Source organism: Rattus norvegicus, chromosome 20 (genome assembly GCF_036323735.1).
Source record: "Rattus norvegicus strain BN/NHsdMcwi chromosome 20, GRCr8, whole genome shotgun sequence".
NCBI classification, from domain to species: Eukaryota; Metazoa; Chordata; class Mammalia; order Rodentia; family Muridae; genus Rattus; species Rattus norvegicus.
Genome location: NC_086038.1, coordinates 50,570,880 through 50,581,289, shown reverse-complemented (window position 1 = coordinate 50,581,289; position 10,410 = coordinate 50,570,880).

Here is a 10,410-nt window from a genome sequence, read left to right as displayed (position 1 = left end):
ATGGTTTATGATTTCTAAAAGACCAGAGAGCAAATATGACTTGAAATAGATGAAATATTTAGACAGCAACAGAGTAAATGCAATTCAATGACAATTTGTTGTTGTTGTTGTTGTTTTGTTTGTTTGATTACACAGGGTCTGCCAAGGTTACAGAGAGAAATCCAGTGTTGAAAAAAAAAAACGAAATGATAATGATAATGATAAAAATAAGAGATAAGAATAATAAATAAAGATGTGCGCCACTGCATTTGGCCACAACCTCTGTAACACGGATAAAGGGCTTGGGCTAGCAACATGGCTTAGAAGGTAGAGACACTAGCCTGACCACTTGAGTCTCATTTCCGGAACTAACATGATGTAGAGAACCAACTCATACAGGTTGACCTCACCCCCTTATGTGTGGCTCTTCACCCACACGTCCATACAAGTCCCTAGAGTGACCAAATGTAAAAAACGAAACAAAGAAATAATTAAGATTTCATTTTTAGCAAAAAAAAAAAAAAAGTTTTTTTTTTTAAATCTCAAAAGAACCACATGTGAGCTCTCTATATGTCTATCCTCTTATAGATCACCGTGTTGGAGTCTCTGCCCTTAAATAAGTGTCTTTCAGTGTTGTGCATTGGATCGAGGATGTTACACACACCGCACACAAGCGAGCTTCACCACTAACTACTGTCTGGGTCTAGGAGTTGCCCCGCAAACTACGCAAATGCTGGTCTCAGCCAGTCAGGAACGGTTTATCGAACGCGCACCTAAATGCTGACCAACCAGGACTACAGCTCAGGCTCAAGAGCTCAAAGCTGTACCCTGTCCATTTCTCAGGGCCAGTTTATAAAGGCTGAAACTGCAAAACAAAAACAAAAACAAAAAAGCAAAACAAAAAAACACACACACAACGAGTTCACACTCGGGTGCTGGAAGTGCTGCCCAGTGGTTGGCCCCGACTGAAGCCATTTTAGACATAACAGATCACGTTGCCCTTCAATTTGATAGTTGTGGGATCTCTTAAGATCAACAAACCTTATACTATACAGAACGTAACAGAGTACACAGTTACAAGGGCACTACTCTGAGTCAAGTTACTTTTCTGTGTCAGTGACCGGCTGGCACATCATAGGAACACTATGAAATAGCTGGCGGGCCTGGAGTAAAATGTCTACAGCTATGCTAGCCCCGGGGAGAGGGGAGACACCAACAGCTACATCTCCCAGCTCTTGTTATTTTCTATTTCTTTCTGGAGACCGGACTTGCTCTACTGACTAGGCTGGGCTCAAGCAAACCCTTGATTGGTTGCTCAGGCATCCCGGGATGCAGACAGGCAGGCTTTCCTTCCAGATTTAAGCGTGGGGTTACTACATTCTACACTACATCGAGACACTTTCAGCAAAACAAATAAAAATCAGCGACGGCCTGCCTAAATTATAACCTTTTTTCTCAAACACGAATATCCCTCTAATATCTATGGAGAGCAGTAATTACGGTGAAGGTACTTCTACTGGGTGGGATTGTGAGCACGGGGCTGAGAGGAACGTAAGTCTAATTAGCTACTTAATGAGCCATTAGGACACTGTCTGTGTTGCAGGAGGAATGTACACTTGGGCTCAGATGACTGGCGTCATTTTCTTCGGCATGTCAAAAGATGTAATGTAATTCGTTGAGCCACTAGTTACTGTCATAGGCAGCCATGTTGTCCGTATCTGAGGGGCTGTAATATCCTGAGGCTAAAAAGCTTCAGTTTCTTCTACCCCTCGAACATGGGTTTAGAATAAGAAAATGACTTTTATTCAGATTTTTAATAAAAAAAACTGTAAAATTATGCTATAGAGTTGTACTATCTGTGCACCAAGGAAGCACTAATATTTCTTTCCCTTGCCCTCCGCATTTTTAGCTTCCTCAACTTCTGTTTGAATGTTCTGAGACTTTTTTTTTAGACTCTCACTTTGCATGGTTATCATCAGCATCAAGATTCTCCTTCAGTAGTTCCAACATTTATATTCTGCTTCCTCGCCATCCTTTTTTTTTTTTATTGTTTCAACTTTTTTTTTTATTAACTTGAGTATTTCTTATATACATTTCAAGTGTTATTCCCTTTCCCGGTTTCCGGACAAACATCACCCTCCCCCCTCCCCTTCCTTATGGGTGTTCCCCTCCCAAACCTCCCCCCATTGCCACCCTCCCCCCATAGTCTAGTTCACTGGGGGTTCAGTCTTAGCAGGACCCAGGGCTTCCCCTTCCACTGGTGCACTTACTAGGATATTCATTGCTACCTATGGGGTCAGAGTCCAGGGTCAGTCCATGTATAGTCTTTAGGTAGTGGCTTAGTCCCTGGAAGCTCTGGTTGCTTGACATTGTTGTACTTTTGGGGTCTCGAGCACCTTCAAGCTCTTCCAGTTCTTTCTCTGATTCCTTCAACGGGGGACCTATTCTCAGTTCAGTGGTTTGCTGCTGGCATTCGCCTCTCTATTTGCTGTATTCTGGCTGTGTCTCTCAGGAGCGATCTACATCCGGCTCCTGTCGGTCTGCACTTCTTTGCTTCATCCATCTTGTCTAATTGGGTGGCTGTATATGTATGGGCCACATGTGGGGCAGGCTCTGAATGGGTGTTCCTTCAGTCTCTGTTTTAATCTTTGCCTCTCCCTTCCCTGCCAAGGGTATTCTTTTTCCTCATTTAAAGAAGGAGTGAAGCATTCACATTTTGATCATCCGTCTTGAGTTTCGTTTGTTCTAGGGATCTAGGGTAATTCAAGCATTTGGGCTAATAGCCACTTATCAATGAGTGCATACCATGTATGTCTTTCTGTGATTGGGTTAGCTCACTCAGGATGATATTTTCCAGTTCCAACCATTTGCCTACGAATTTCATAAACTCGTTGTTTTTGATAGCTGAGTAACATTCCATTGTGTAGATGTACCACATTTTCTGTATCCATTCCTCTGTTGAAGGACATCTGGGTTCTTTCCAGTTTCTGGCTATTATAAATAAGGCTGCGATGAACATAGTGGAGCACGTGTCTCTTTTATATGTTGAGGCATCTTTTGGGTATATGCCCAAGAGAGGTATGGCTGGATCCTCAGGCAGTTCAATGTCCAATTTTCTGAGGAACCTCCAGACTGATTTCCAGAATGGTTTTACCAGTCTGCAATCCCACCAACAATGGAGGAGTGTTCCTCTTTCTCCACATCCTCGCCAGCATCTGCTGTCACCTGAGTTTTTGATCTTAGCCATTCTCACTGGTGTGAGGTGAAATCTCAGGGTTGTTTTGATTTGCATTTCCCTTATGACTAAAGATGTTGAACATTTCTTTAGGTGTTTCTCAGCCATTCGGCATTCCTCAGCTGTGAATTCTTTGTTTAGCTCTGAACCCCATTTTTTAATAGGGTTATTTGTTTCCCTGCGGTCTAACTTCTTGAGTTCTTTGTATATTTTGGATATAAGGCCTCTATCTGTTATAGGATTGGTAAAGATCTTTTCCCAATCTGTTGGTTGCCGTTTTGTCCTAACCACAGTGTCCTTTGCCTTACAGAAGCTTTGCAGTTTTATGAGATCCCATTTGTCGATTCTTGATCTTAGAGCATAAGCCATTGGTGTTTTGTTCAGGAAATTTTTTCCAGTGCCCATGTGTTCCAGATGCTTCCCTAGTTTTTCTTCTATTAGTTTGAGTGTGTCTGCTTTGATGTGGAGGTCCTTGATCCACTTGGACTTAAGCTTTGTACAGGGTGATAAGGATGGATCGATCTGCATTCTTCTACATGTTGCCCTCCAGTTGAACCAGCACCATTTGCTGAAAATGCTATCTTTTTTCCATTGGATGGTTTTGGCTCCTTTGTCAAAAATCAAGTGACCATAGGTGTGTGGGTTCATTTCTGGGTCTTCAATTCTATTCCATTGGTCTATCTGTCTGTCTCTGTACCAATACCATGCAGTTTTTATCACTATTGCTCTGTAATACTGCTTGAGTTCAGGGATAGTGATTCCCCCTGAAGTCCTTTTATTGTTGAGGATAGCTTTAGCTATCCTGGGTTTTTTGTTATTCCAGATGAATTTGCAAATTGTTCTGTCTAACTCTTTGAAGAATTGGATTGGTATTTTGATGGGGATTGCATTGAATCTGTAGATTGCTTTTGGTAAAATGGCCATTTTTACTATATTAATCCTGCCAATCCATGACCATGGGAGATCTTTCCATCTTCTGAGGTCTTCTTCAATTTCTTTCCTCAGTGTCTTGAAGTTCTTATTGTACAGATCTTTTACTTGCTTGGTTAAAGTCACACCGAGGTACTTTATATTATTTGGGTCTATTATGAAGGGTGTCGTTTCCCTAATTTCTTTCTCGGCTTGTTTCTCTTTTGTATAGAGGAAGGCAACTGACTTATTTGAGTTAATTTTATACCCAGCCACTTTGCTGAAGTTGTTTATCAGCTTTAGTAGTTCTCTGGTGGAACTTTTGGGATCACTTAAATATACTATCATGTCATCTGCAAATAGTGATATTTTGACCTCTTCTTTTCCGATCTGTATCCCCTTGACCTCCTTTTGTTGTCTGATTGCTCTGGCTAGAACTTCAAGAACTATATTGAATAAGTAGGGAGAGAGTGGGCAGCCTTGTCTAGTCCCTGATTTTAGTGGGATTGCTTCAAGTTTCTCTCCATTTAGTTTAATGTTAGCAACTGGTTTGCTGTATATGGCTTTTACTATGTTTAGGTATGGGCCTTGAATTCCTATTCGTTCCAGGACTTTTATCATGAAGGGGTGTTGAATTTTGTCAAATGCTTTCTCAGCATCTAATGAAATGATCATGTGGTTCTGTTCTTTCAGTTTGTTTATATGATGGATCACGTTGATGGTTTTCCGTATATTAAACCATCCCTGCATGCCTGGGATGAAGCCTACTTGATCATGGTGGATGATTGTTTTGATGTGCTCTTGAATTCGGTTTGCCAGAATTTTATTGAGTATTTTTGCGTCGATATTCATAAGGGAAATTGGTCTGAAGTTCTCTTTCTTTGTTGTGTCTTTGTGTGGTTTAGGTATAAGAGTAATTGTGGCTTCGTAGAAGGAATTCGGTAGGGCTCCATCTGTTTCAATTTTGTGGAATAGTTTGGATAATATTGGTATGAGGTCTTCTATGAAGGTTTGATAGAATTCTGCACTAAACCCGTCTGGACCTGGGCTCTTTTTGGTTGGGAGACCTTTAATGACTGCTTCTATTTCCTTAGGAGTTATGGGGTTGTTTAACTGGTTTATCTGTTCCTGATTTAACTTCGATACCTGGTATCTGTCTAGGAAATTGTCCATTTCCTGAAGATTTTCACGTTTTGTTGAATATAGGTTTTTATAGTAAGATCTGATGATTTTTTGAATTTCCTCTGAATCTGTAGTTATGTCTCCCTTTTCATTTCTGATTTTGTTAATTTGGACGCACTCTCTGTGTCCTCTCGTTAGTCTGGCTAAGGGTTTATCTATCTTGTTGATTTTCTCAAAGAACCAACTTTTGGTTCTGTTGATTCTTTCTATGGTCCTTTTTGTTTCTACTTGGCTGATTTCAGCTCTGAGTTTGATTATTTCCTGCCTTCTACTCCTCCTGGGTGTATTTGCTTCTTTTTGTTCTAGAGCTTTTAGGTGTGCTGTCAAGCTGCTGACATATGCTCTTTCCTGTTTCTTTCTGCAGGCACTCAGCGCTATGAGTTTTCCTCTTAGCACAGCTTTCATTGTGTCCCATAAGTTTGGGTATGTTGTACCTTCATTTTCATTAAATTCTAAAAAGTTTTTAATTTCTTTCTTTATTTCTTCCTTGACCAGGTTATCATTGAGTAGAGCATTGTTCAATTTCCACGTATATGTGGGCATTCTTCCCTTATTGTTATTGAAGACCAGTTTTAGGCCGTGGTGGTCCGATAGCACGCATGGGATTATTTCTATCTTTCTGTACCTGTTGAGGCCCGTTTTTTGACCAATTATATGGTCAATTTTGGAGAAAGTACCATGAGGACCTGAGAAGAAGGTATATCCTTTTGCTTTAGAATAGAATGTTCTATAAATATCCGTTAAGTCCATTTGGCTCATGACTTCTCTTAGTCTGTCTACATCTCTGTTTAATTTCTGTTTCCATGATCTGTCCATTGATGAGAGTGGGGTGTTGAAATCTCCCACTATTATTGTGTGAGGTGCAATGTGTGTTTTGAGCTTTAGTAAGGTTTCTTTTAGGTATGTAGGTGCCCTTGTATTTGGGGCATAGATATTTAGGATTGAGAGTTCATCTTGATGGAATTTTCCTTTGATGAATATGAAGTGTCCTTCCTTATCTTTTTTGATGACTTTTAGTTGAAAATTGATTTTATTTGATATTAGAATGGCTACTCCAGCTTTCTTCTTCTGACCATTTGCTTGGAAAATTGTTTTCCAGCCTTTCACTCTGAGGTAATGTCTGTCTTTGTCTCTGAGGTGTGTTTCCTGTAGGCAGCAGAATGCAGGGTCCTCGTTGCGTATCCAGTTTGTTAATCTATGTCTTTTTATTGGGGAGTTGAGGCCATTGATATTGAGAGATATTAAGGAATAGTGATTATTGCTTCCCGTTATATTCATATTTGGAAGTGAGGTTATGTTTGTGTGCTTTCATTCTCTTTGTTTTGTTGCCAAGACGATTAGTTTCTTGCTTCTTCTAGGGTATAGCTTGCCTCCTTATGTTGGGCTTTACCCTTTATTATCCTTTGTAGTGCTGGACTTGTAGAAAGATATTGTGTAAATTTGGTTTTGTCATGGAATATCTTGGTTTCTCCATCTATGTTAATTGAGAGTTTTGCAGGATACAGTAACCTGGGCTGGCATTTGTGTTCTCTTAGGGTCTGTATGACATCTGTCCAGGATCTTCTGGCCTTCATAGTTTCTGGCGAAAAGTCTGGTGTGATTCTGATAGGTCTGCCTTTATATGTTACTTGACCTTTTTCCCTTACTGCTTTTAATATTCTTTCTTTATTTTGTGCGTTTGGTGTTTTGACTATTATGTGACGGGAGGTGTTTCTTTTCTGGTCCAATCTATTTGGAGTTCTGTAGGCTTCTTGTATGCCTATGGGTATCTCTTTTTTTAGGTTAGGGAAGTTTTCTTCTATGATTTTGTTGAAGATATTTACTGGTCCTTTGAGCTGGGAGTCTTCACTCTCTTCTATACCTATTATCCTTAGGTTTGATCTTCTCATTGAGTCCTGGATTTCCTGTATGTTTTGGACCAGTAGCTTTTTCCGCTTTACATTATCTTTGACAGTTGAGTCAATGATTTCTATGGAATCTTCTGCTCCTGAGATTCTCTCTTCCATCTCTTGTATTCTGTTGGTGAAGCTTGTATCTACAGCTCCTTGTCTTTTCTTTTGATTTTCTATGTCCAGGGTTGTTTCCATGTGTTCTTTCTTGATTGCTTCTATTTCCATTTTTAATTCCTTCAACTGTTTGATTGTGTTTTCCTGGAATTCTTTCAGGGATTTTTGCGATTCCTCTCTGTACGCTTCTACTTGTTCTCTAAGGGAGTTCTTTATGTCTTTCTTGAAGTCCTCCAGCATCATGATCAAATATGATTTTGAAACTAGGTCTTGCTTTTCTGGTGTGTTTGGATATTCCGTGTTTGCTTTGGTGGGAGAATTGGGCTCCGATGATGCCATGTAGTCTTGGTTTCTGTTGCTTGGGTTCCTGTGCTTGCCTCTCGCCATCAGATTATCTCTAGTGTTACTTTGTTCTGCTATTTCTGACAGTGGCTAGACTGTCTTATAACCTGTGTGTCAGGAGTGCTGTAGACCTGTTTTCCTGTTTTCTTTCAGCCAGTTATGGGGACAGAGTGTTCTGCTTTCGGGCGTGTAGTTTTTCCTCTCTACAGGTCTTCAGCTGTTCCTGTGGGCCTGTGTCTTGAGTTCACCAGGCAGGTTTCTTGCAGGGGAAAAGTTGGTCCTACCTGTGGTTCCAAGGCTCAAGTTTGCTCGTGGGGTACTGCCTAAGTCCTCTCCGCTGTGGCAGCAACCGGGAAAATCTGTGCCGCTCCTTCAGGGAGCCTCCGTGCACCAGGGTTCCAGATGACGTTTGGTGTTTTCCTCTGGCGCCTGGATGGGCACAGAGTGCAGTCTCTTCTGGTTTCCCAGGCGTGTCCGCCTCTCTGAAGGTTTAGCTCTCCCTCCCACGGGATTTGGGTGCAGAGAACTGTTTATCCTGTCTGTTTCCTTCAGGTTCCAGCGGTGTCTCAGGCGCAGGGGTCCTGCCGCTCCCGGGCCCTCCCCTACGGGAACCCAGATGCCTTATACAGTTGCCTCTTGGGCCAGGGATGTGGGCAGGGGTGGGCAGTGTTGGTGGTCTCCTCTGCTCTGCAGCCTCAGGAGTGCCCACCTGATCAGGCGGTGAGGTCTCTCTCCCACGGGGTTTGGGAGCAGAGAGCTGCTGCCTCGCCATCCTTATAAGAGTTAAATGCTGCTTAAACACATCCACTGCTTACTACTGATCTGGTCCTGTAGGATTCAATTCTATCTTCTGACTTCTTGACGAAGAAAAAGGTCCTCAAAGGTTTCATTTATTTTCTTCTCTCGGAAAAGATATAAGTGAGACTGATCAAAGTTCATTACATATGTGTTGTTGTAAAAATATAAAAAGGATAAAGTATGGTTGTCTTTTATCCCCACTAGTTCTGGCACTGCAGTGCCCCAGATATCTGCTGGGTATCTTAAGTCTCAGTCAGCAAAGCGTCTCACCCGCTCTGCTCCATCCCCTATCACACTGCCGAAGGCCTCTCTCTGAGCCTGGCAGCCATCTCTCTACCCATCTAGTTCCCAAGGCAGGTTTCAATGCTAGAACACACATCCCAACTCCGGGGCAGCCCAGACCAGCCGCCTCCCACTCCATTACACTTAAATCTACACATGAAAGAACACACAACACAATAACCTTTGGGCCAATTGATAAGATATAATTGCCCACCTAAACATACAGAGCCCAGTACCAGCCATCCCTTAAGAACATTAATAACAACCTGTAAAGGTACAGCGTGGAATATTTTTTTTCTTGTTTTAAATTTTTTTTCTTTTTTTTTTATTAACTTGAGTATTTCTTATTTACATTTCGAATGTTATTCCCTTTCGAGGTTTCCGGGCAAACATCCCCCTAGTCCCTCCCCCTCCCCTTCTTCATGGGTGTTCCCCTCCCCATCCTCCCCCCCATTGCCGCCCTCCCCCCAACAATCCCGTTCACTGGGGGTTCAGTCTTAAGAGGACCAAGGGCTTCCCCTTCCACTGGTGCTCTTACTAGGATATTCATTGCTACCTATGAGGTCAGAGTCCAGGGTCAGTCCATGCATAGCCTTTAGGTAGTGGCTTAGTCCCTGGAAGCTCTGGTTACATCGTGGAATCTTAACATCACCCGCCATATTGTCCTGTCACGACTTCTCTCCCTCTCCCTCCTGTCTCTTCCTCCTTTCCGTTCCAGTCTCCTCCTCTTCCTTCAAACTTTTCTCCCGCCCATCCTTCCTTCTCGTCCAATGACAGGCCTCCTTCTATCCTGTACCTGCCTCACCTGTGACATCATCCCACACATACATGTATGAAATTTTCCAATAAGTTTCTAAAAACACATGAGGTGGATCACTTGAGGATGTTTGCGTTGTTTTAAGATCAGGTCCTGCTGTCCTCCAACCCACCTCAGCTTTCCAAGGGCTGGAATTCGAGAAGTGCCCGTGCCCAGCTAATGTTACATGTGTTTTGTTCAATAACATATATACGACCAATATTTCGGATCCCTCAAGGGCTTCCAGAGAATCTCCACACTTGTTTAGTCTGGTTCCTCCCCCAAACAAAATGGCACGGTTTCATCTCCCCTTGCTTCTTCGAGGCACGACTGTAAACCCTTGAGACCCTGAAGATAAAGTGGGAGAGGCAAACCGTGGGGGGATAGGAAAGAGCAAGGGAGGCACAGTGGTCAGGCATCCTAAGATGGCTGCTTGCTTCCCATCTCTCCTGAACCTTTATCTACTAGGAAATGCCCTGCATTGGTTTGTTTCTCCTCAGACTAAATGCAGTTCTGCCAACAAAGGCACCAGGAAGGCCACAGCTCCTCTGACAGCGGGTGGAAGCCCAGAACCACTCCTCACCTCTGTCTGAGCCCTGGACTTAGCTTTCCCTACCTACAGGCACAAGAGGCCTGTACCTGACAGACACCTACGTGAGGTGGTTGTAACAACTAAGAACACAAAACGGCGCATCAAAGGCCTGGGGATTAAATTGGTTTTGGGAATTTATAAGCAGACCTGGATCTTCGTGTGAAACCCAAAGAGACCAGTTGCCTGCTAAAATAGAAAATTAAAAAGGACCCCATAGCTTAAAAGTACAGCAGACAACAGAAAATTTCATGGGCTGCTGTTAGAGGTTGGTCTGGTGCTGCTATGTATT